This window comes from Talpa occidentalis, unplaced genomic scaffold (assembly GCF_014898055.3).
Source record: "Talpa occidentalis isolate TD23 unplaced genomic scaffold, MPIMG_talOcc4v2.1 talOcc4.2, whole genome shotgun sequence".
Lineage (NCBI taxonomy): Eukaryota > Metazoa > Chordata > Mammalia > Eulipotyphla > Talpidae > Talpa > Talpa occidentalis.
In genome coordinates this window covers 98,470,105-98,477,994 of record NW_023602073.1, presented here as the reverse complement: position 1 = coordinate 98,477,994, position 7,890 = coordinate 98,470,105, and positions in this window count along the sequence as shown.

The window sequence follows — 7,890 nt, the reverse complement described above, 5'->3', positions numbered from 1 at the left end:
TAAAACTATGTTTCATTTAAATCCTGAATTAAATATAGCCCTCCCTCTACAGTCACATGGATTCATATAGAATGTTTCACATATTTTATAGTATGTACTTGGCCAGAATAACTTTACTAAAACAACTCATTGAAAAATGAAGTCAAATATTCAAGGTCATATTAATTACTTCTAGCTCATGCAACTAGTAGCATTTGATGTTTAGACACAGTACCTCTATGAATGTAGTCAAATTGAAACAGTGAATATTTTTTGTTAGATACATTACTGACACTATCAATAACTAAGACCTTTTCTGAATAATGGTGAACTATTGCACTTTCAGTTACATGTACTAAATTAGAAAAACTAATTGTAGTGATTTAGCATTTTGACTTTTTAAACAACTGTTATAATAATTTGGATCTTCCATTATAAGTGGAATTTATTCTACATTCTACCTAAAATCTTGCAGTCAGGCTAGGAAATCTATTGATTCTTAAAAATACAGATTACCTATTATGGCACATAGGAATATCAAGTAAATGGAAGGTGATCAGAAAGAAGAGCTGTGAGCCAGTAACAATCTACTATCTTCTATTCTTAATTTTAAAAGTAGTTCAAGTAAATGTTGGATTTTGCACAACAGCAGTGGTACACATTGTAATCTTCAGAAGACAGTATCAGCATTATCTGGAAACTGATTAGAAATGCACACTCTCTATTTTGAGTTAATTTTTTTTGTGTGGTGTAAGGTAGTGGTCTCGTTTCATTCTTTTTAATGGCTGTCCAGCTTTCCAAATACCATTTGTTGAAGAGACTTTCCTTTCTTCTTTGTGTGTACTCTTGACTCCTTGTTGTAAATTAACTTTCTATATAAATGTCTATTTCTGGGCTCTCAGTTCTATATCATTTATCTGTGTGTGTGTCTGTTTTCTAATACCATACTGTTTTGTTTACTATACTTTTGCAGCATAACATGAAGTCTGGGAGGTAATATGTCCATTAATCTTTTTGTATCAGTGTTTGACTCTTTGGGATCTTTTGAAGTTCCATGTAAATTTTAGTCATATTTTTTCTATTTCTTTGAAACTTTGACAGGGGTTGCATTTAGTCAGTATGTTGCTTTGGCTAAGATGTTAGTTCTTCCTCATCCACACGCAAGTGATTTCATTGCATTTCTTTTTGTCTTCTAATCCTTTTACTAATATCTCATAGCAATTGTTGCACAACTTTTACACCTTCTTTTTTAGGCTTATCCTTAGGTATTTAATATTTTTCTTTGTGATGGTAGTAAATGGGAATGTTTTCTTAACCTCTTTCTCTTCTAGTTTGTTGTTTGATTTTAGGCACACAAAAATTTTTGTAGCCTGCCACTTTACTACACTGATATATTATTTCTAATAGATTTTTAGCAGAATCTTTAATATTTTCTATGCATATTATCAAGTTATCCACAAATGGTGATAGTTTTACTTATTTTTTTTCCAATTTAGACCTCCCCCACCCTTTATAGGATTTTCTTGTCTAATTTCTTTAGTTAAGATTTCCAATGCAATGTTGAATAGTATTGGTGAAAGTGGACACCCTTATCTTACACCTGGATGTAAGACCTGAAATCATAAATGCATAGGAGGAAACACAGGCAGAACACTTTGTGATACTAGCTTCAGAGATATCTTTGGAGACTCAACTATAACAACAGGAAAACAAAAGAAAAAATAAGCAAATGGGACTACATAAAACTTCTGCACAATGAAAAAACTATCATTTTAAGCAGCTTTATTGCCCACCTGTGTCTATTCAGGCATCTTTTTGTTGTTAACAAAGCACCTCAAAATCTAGTAACTTCAGACAACAATAATATATTTGCTTATAATTATGTGCTTAGTTGTTAAGGCAAGGTTCAACTGGTTTGGCTTGTTTTTTATGCTATGTCATGTCTAGATCAACTGCTATACCTACCATCAATTGGTGGATTACTTAATGCCAAATGGCCTGCCTCCTATGTCTGCGGCCAGTGCTGGAATTGACCTCTCTACCTATGACCTCTTTCAAGTTTGTTTACAGACAGTAGCTTTCTAGTAGAGCTAAAATGAATACTGTAAACTCTCTAGATGCCAAGACTTGGTAGTCACTCAGTGTCCTTCATTGTGCATCCTATGAGTCAAAGCAAGAAATAAGACTAGCCCAGATTCAATGAATGGGGAAACAGACTTCATTTCTTGATGAGAGAAGCAATCATAAATTGTGACTATATTTCATCCACTGCACTCTACTATTTAAATGCTTCCTAATATGCATTAGTTGTTTTAAAAGAGCAATCTCAAAAATTAAGAGGATTATTAAGCTTATTTTTTTTTTGTTATGAAATTCCTGTTTGCCCAAATGCCATCTATATTTTTGAGCTACACAAGAGAATCTTTTATCTTTCAAATGAAATATAATTGCTGACTAGTTAGAAATGACACCAAAACTTAGGTACATACAAAGTTTTAAATATGTTTCAGTGTCTACAAAGAGACCCATTCCAGATATAAAATTCCTACATGCATGTTAGCCGCACATAGGCAATACTAATGACTTTGGCACAATGAGTAAATATCATTATATGAAATTGCATTATCTCCCTTGTGTCTGTGTGTCTGTGGGTAGCTTTAATAGAATTTAGAATCTTTCTGCCTTACAAACATTTATCATTCAGCATTTTAATGGCATAATGTATCCCACTTTATTCAGTAATGTCCTACTGAAAAGTAATTTAAAAAGAAAAGTTATGAATTATTTTAAATGGTTATTATAATTACTACTTAGTTTTCTACCAAATGAATCCAGTGATTAATTGGTTTATTAAAAGTAAGGGAATCTTAATGTTTCAGTTTCAAATATGGAAAAGGATTATCCCCTCCTTATTCATTCTTAGGATTTACCAATCCCCTTACAACTCCTTTCCTCCTTTCCTGCTTCAAGTTTGAATTCCCTCAGTAATAGAAATCCTTACCAAAATAATATGGAATAATTCTGTTATGTTGAATTACATCTCTGGTACTTATCTTGCTTGCTCTAAATTTACATTTGCTGCTTCCCTCTCAATGGCACACCAAAGCTTCTCCTTCTCGCTGTCCACCCCAAAGCAGAAACAATCAGGCAGAGGCAAAAATACAAAGAACTACTAGCCAGCCACATGACAAGTGTCAGGCAAGTGTTTGCTTATAGAGCCTAGATTTTTCGTTTGTTTTTGTCCTTTTGTTTATCTCTGAAATTAGGTATGAACTACATTGGAGAGAAGACAAATGTAGTAAAGCTAATGCAAGGGAGGGGAGTGCTAAGGGCCTGAAGGCCTCATAAGCAGAGCTGAAATTTTCTGTTTCTCTGCAGAAAATTGAACACTCAAATTAGTATCATGCAAGAGGTGGTTGATAAAATAAGCATTTACAAAAGTATAGTTTATATGTGTAGAGAAATTACAGCGATAGTACAAGACTCTGAGGCTTTTACCACTCTAGGCACACTGGGATGAAGGGAGAGACTTTGTGATCCATTGGTCAAGGAACTTAGCCAACTGGAGATGGCCCAGAAAATTAAGCAGTTTGGGGAATAAATTTCATGAGCTCATATTGCTCCCTTCTTTCTCTTCCTGGTATTGCTTCTTATTGGCCAAACCCAGAAGTCTATTGAGACAGGTAATTTTGTAAAGCCTCCTGAATCAAGAACAGAATAGAGAGGGCACAGATGGGTTTTAGAAACCAAAGGGAAGTTTATATGGTCCAACATGGTCTAGAAAAGAAAGAACAAAAGAGATGGGCAAGAGAAAGTGTGTGTACATGTGTCTGTGTGTGTGTGTGTGTGTGTGTGTGTGTGTGTGAGAGAGAGAGAGAGAGAGAGAGAGAGAGAGAGAGAGAGAGAAGGAGAAGACATGTCTCATCAGCTCTTTAATATGAGTCACAGAAATGTCTTTTATTATGGAATTGTGAACTGAGTATGGTAATTACTACTCATCGAAACTTGGAAATGTTCTGTTTCCTTTGACAGGTTAGATTCTGTGCTACCTGAGGTCAAAGATCCTGCAGACTTTATTTACTAAAGTATCCTCATTAAATAATAGTTGAGTCACATTGAATAGTAAATATATTTTACTGATTTTAATTGATTTGAAAAGTCAAACCTCATTCACATTAAGACTTTCAAGACTATGCCATTTGGTTCCTGTGATATAATATTACAGCGTAAAGGAATTATAATCCCTTTCACTGTCAGCATTGTGATTATTAATCTACCACAAATTTTGCTGAACAGCAGAGATTCTCTGGTCTGACAATTACAATATAAGTTGGTTTGCCAGAGAAGTTTACCAACAGCTTGAAACTTTCATGATGAAATGACCGGTCAAGTTAATGTTTATGGCATCTGGCCGGAGCCATCCATCACTAATCCTGGGAAGCAGGACTATCTAATGGTTCCAATTTTATTCAATCTATTTTATGCAGCCATGCTTGACTATGCAACAAGAGACCTCAGGGTTGATATTAGGATATATTTTGATCTCCCAAAAGGCTTTTCCATTTCAATAACTTGCAATCCTCCTCAAAAGTCCTTGAGGCAGTTGTTCATGAACTACTGCTTTCTGATGACAACGGACCCAACATGACCTAAAATGGATTTCAAAAAATTGTGTAGGTTTTGTGTAGTAGTTGTCTATAAGATGGAGATCTGAATACATGCCAAGCTTCACTAACAAAATTCTAAAAACACTTCAACAATGGAAATTTTTTGAAAGATGTTGACATCTTATTCCTTTGTCATTTCATTAATAATCATATCAATGCGATACTTGAGTAAAAACAATATATTTATCACTAGGAGTATAATAAATAATTATTTTTCATATGAGGTAAAATGAATTGTGTCTTCCTGAATACAGAAACTGAGTATTTGTTCCATTGACTCCACTGGATTTTGAATGACTCTTTGTTTCCCTCTTTAATAAACCTATCACTGATAGACATTGAAATTATAAGGTGAGGGTCATCTAATCATACAATGTTAAAGATGTAAGAGATCTGAAAGTTTTTTAACAAAACCTAATTTTAGGGCCTCCCTGGTGGTGCATTGAGTTGAGCGCAGCACTGTGAAGCTCTCTGCAGCCTCTGCAGTGCGGGTTCGATTCCCTGCTGGCCAGGGAGATTCCCACATGGTGTGGCAGACATCATCTATCACAAACCTGCTCCCCTTAGCAGTGTATTTCAGTCACTCTGCCTGTTCTGTACCCTACTCTGTCACTGGTGAATCCTCCCACCCTCCTGCGCCTCTATAAATATTAAAAAAAAAAACTAATTTTACATGTAAAAAGTAAGTGATTTAGTAGATGTCATACTACTACTAATTTCAGAAACTGGACTATGCTCCAAGTCCCTTGACCAATTCTATGCAACTTTCATTATTCTACTTTGAATACTGTGGGATCCAGCTTCCAAGGTTGTCCCCAGTGATCCCTATCACCTGGTATTGAGGTTTTGGGAATTCTCATCTACATTGTAGCAGGATTATTATGTATGACCAATAGAAGATGACAGATTATTTCACCTCTAAAATTAAGTCAGAAAAGGTACTGTGGCTTCTTTTTCATACTAATGTTGCTTTTCTCGGGAGAACACAACTTTTCTGTCTCAGTAGTTCTAAGTGTGAGGGTCTGAAGGCTGCAACCTACAGCCAGCAAGGAACTGAGACTTCTTGCCATCAGTCATATGAGTGAGTATGGAAGCAGACATTACTGACCCATTTCCAGTTGGCTAAGTTCCTTGACCAATGAACCACAAGGTTTCTTCCTTCATTCCTTTGTGACTAGAGTGGTAAAAGCCCCAGAGTTTTGTACTATCTCTGTGGTTTCTCTACACATATAAACTATGCTTTTGTAAATGCCTATTATTTTATCAACCACCTCTTGCATTATCCTAATTTGAGTGTTCAATTTTTTGCAGAAAAACCTCAAGATGACTCCTGCATCAGCCAACGACTTACCTGCAATCTCATGAGTGACCTGCACTAGAACCAATGAGCTTGGTTGTTCCAGAATTCTGCACCTTCAGAAACTAGGTGAGTTATTAATTTTTTTTGTGGTTTTTTTAACCGCTAATTTTTGGAATAGTTAAGGTTTATGCATTAATATAACTAGTGCAGAGTGATATCAGAAATTTTGCTTCATTTGTCAGGCAACCGTCAAGTGTAGAATCAGGGTAATTAATTAGGAAGACCATTGATACAGGGGTTGTAATCTGTGATCCATGAATCCCTGTGCATATGGATAGACTTTAGGGATATGTGATTCTCCAAACTTACATAAAGAATTATACAGGCATCTGTGCAAATGTGGTATTTTCTTTTTTCCTAAAAGAGGTTTTCATCGATTTGTTTGATTTTGCCAGATATGTGTGATTTCCTGCAATAGTGAATCATTGGTGTATGGCCCCACTATAGTACTATGTCCTGAACTCATGAAGTGTCTTCATTATAATCTTAGAAACTTTCCATAGCACCATATGTAGAGTGTGTTCAACAGATGAATGTTGAAATGATGGGCTGAATGTACTCATATCTGTGTGCACATGCACTTGTTATGGTTGGGATTCTCAGGAGCCATATACTTTCAGTTGTGTTCCTGCTATGGTACATGCCATATCTCTTCTCATAATCATTAGGTATATAGAGCTATTTTATTAATGATTGTGGAAAAATTTGAAGCAAAGAGACTCAAACTAAAAATGCTTCTTTGTTCTTCTTAGCATGGCTTATTCAAAAACTAAGAGTGAAGTAGGAATTAAGTATGCTGAAAAGAAATTTCCTGGACACATTTGTGACATTTTTTTCTGTGCTCTGTGCACAAAGAGTTTGCTGTAACAAACATAGACTTTCCCTTAATGTTTTTCTTTGACTTTCAGCAGTGCAGGAAAACCATTACCCCCAAATTAAAATGACAACAACAAAAAGTCTTAGAGTCATTTGCTATTTTGACTGCTTATTGCTTCTGTCACAACTGTAGAATTGAACCTACCACACTTACTAACATCCTGCCTGTCTTTCTTAAGTAGTTAATTATAATCTCATGCAATCTTTCTGGGAACCTATATCCATTAACAAGATTGGTTTTCTTTCAATTGTGGCTATAAGTTGATGGATCCCAGTTCACTTATGTTTTTACTAAGGGCAGTGCTGCTCAGGCCTATACAATGGATCCAAGTGTGTTTATTTTAAGAACTTTGTAGAATTATACCCACTTCCATCTTCAAAGTAGTGTTTGAAGTTCCTACTTGGGTCTTGATGAGCCGTGCACTCATTCACTACTTACTATTGTGCTGGTATTTCACAGGCCTCTGGTAACACATTCCTCTTTAATTCAACTCAAATTAGTTTCCATCTTAAAGTTACCTTTATGAAATCTCCCTTTGAAAAACACTATTTTCTCAGTTCTATTATTTTCAACATATTTACTTACATCTGGGAATGTTTCCAAAAGGAGCTTTAAGAAATTATTGTACACTCATTGGGGGCAGGGGGAATACATCTATTGGAAGATCTGAATACTGCCACATGGAGAACAAATGAGGGCAATTAATCCTGGTAATTCTCAAAGTGAAAATACTTTATAACATGAAAAATATAGATTTAACAAATTGATTTTTCCATTCGAGATGTATTTTCTTCCTTATCTTGAGGAAATACGCATAATTGTATTTTTTGTCAAGATGCTAGTTAATACAAAGTACTTAGAAAGAGAGGATGAAAGCAGATACATATGTTTAAGCCATATAAATAATTTATAGCCTCACAATAATGCATTGTAATATAGGGCAAACTCAGCATGGTAATTAAACTGCTCATTAAGTATCTGTTAATGCACACCCACATGTCTCTAAG